Below are 1236 nucleotides of genomic sequence, written 5' to 3'. Positions count from 1 at the left end.
GTGAGAAGAAGTTTTATAAGTGAAAATCTTTACTATACAACTCAGAAGTCCTACATAGGTACAACAAGGAACAGGATATACATAAACTCACTAGTCTTTCCCCCCCATCTCTCCTGCCCCCCAAGGTTTAGTAAATTTGACAGGGCATAACCATCTGTAGAAGCAGTGAATCTTTTCTGTGGATCTGGCAGTTGTTCCTAAGGCATAGCTCTCCATCACTGAATAGCTCTCATAAAAATATGGAACGCTTCACGAATTTGCATGTCCTCCTTGCGCAGGGGCCATGCTAATCTTCTCTGTATCGTTCCAATTTTAGTATATGTGCTGCCGAAGCGAACACACAAACAAAATCTTAAAGAGAGTACAAAAATGAATCTCATTTGCTAGCTGGACAGCAGTAGCTCATGCCTGTTCAAGCTACTTCGGAGACTGAGCTGAGTAGTTCAAAGATAGCTGTGAGACTCTTATCTCCAATTAACCAACAAAAAGCTAGAAGTAGAGCTCAAGTTGTACAGTGCTAAACTTGTGGGAGAATGCTCAGAGATAGTGCTTAGGCCTTTAGGACTGGGGGGGTGGGGTGGATTTCATTTGTCAAAATTGAATGATGAATAGTTTAAATTACTTTTAATTTATTACATTTGTTTTATGATACAGAAAGGAAAAAAGGAATCACCTGCAAATTTATCTTAACTGGTTACAAAAGTTAATTTCTCATGATCTTTCCCCTTCAATGATTTGATCAACAGTGTTGAGTGCCTGTCTGGCAGATCAAGATTGTGCCTGATAATGTGGTCACAGCCCATTGCAGAGCTGCTGCCTCTCACCCGCATGGACATAAGGGACTCAGCTGTGTGAGGCAAGAACAGCAGTGTGGAGTTCAGGGATGTAGAAGCCCTGGAGGAACCCAGGAGACAATGGGAAAGTATGAATGCCTAGAAGGTAGCCAAGAGAAGATGGAGAGAAGAATGTTCCAGACAAGGAGCACAGGTTGTAGAGCTTCTTGCAAGAAGCTCTAGAGTAGAACTCAATGAAGCTCGAGAGAGCTGGAGCATAGATCAGAGTAGCAGAATAACAGGCAAGAAGTTGGGTCAGCTCTTACCTGACTTGGCGAGAAGTTTTTATTTTATGATAAACATTTTGGCCGGGAGCCAGAGGCCTTCACACCTGAAATCCTAGCTACTCAAGAGGGTGGGATCTGAGGATCGCATGTGAAGCCAGCTGGGGCAGGAAAATCAG

The 1236-nt window shown here is 43.1% G+C and overlaps 1 non-coding gene across 1 annotated transcript; it reads right to left on the bottom strand.

The window, feature by feature from the left end:
- Window positions 1–233: 233 nt before the first annotated feature.
- LOC122112240 lies at window positions 234–340 on the bottom strand. Its single transcript, XR_006148135.1, has one exon. It is a non-coding gene; the product is annotated as a U6 spliceosomal RNA (small nuclear RNA).
- Window positions 341–1236: the final 896 nt, after the last annotated feature.

This window comes from Dipodomys spectabilis, unplaced genomic scaffold (assembly GCF_019054845.1).
Source record: "Dipodomys spectabilis isolate Male_0828 unplaced genomic scaffold, ASM1905484v1 ptg000092l, whole genome shotgun sequence".
NCBI classification, from domain to species: Eukaryota; Metazoa; Chordata; class Mammalia; order Rodentia; family Heteromyidae; genus Dipodomys; species Dipodomys spectabilis.
This window is presented reverse-complemented; position numbering and strand designations above follow the sequence as displayed.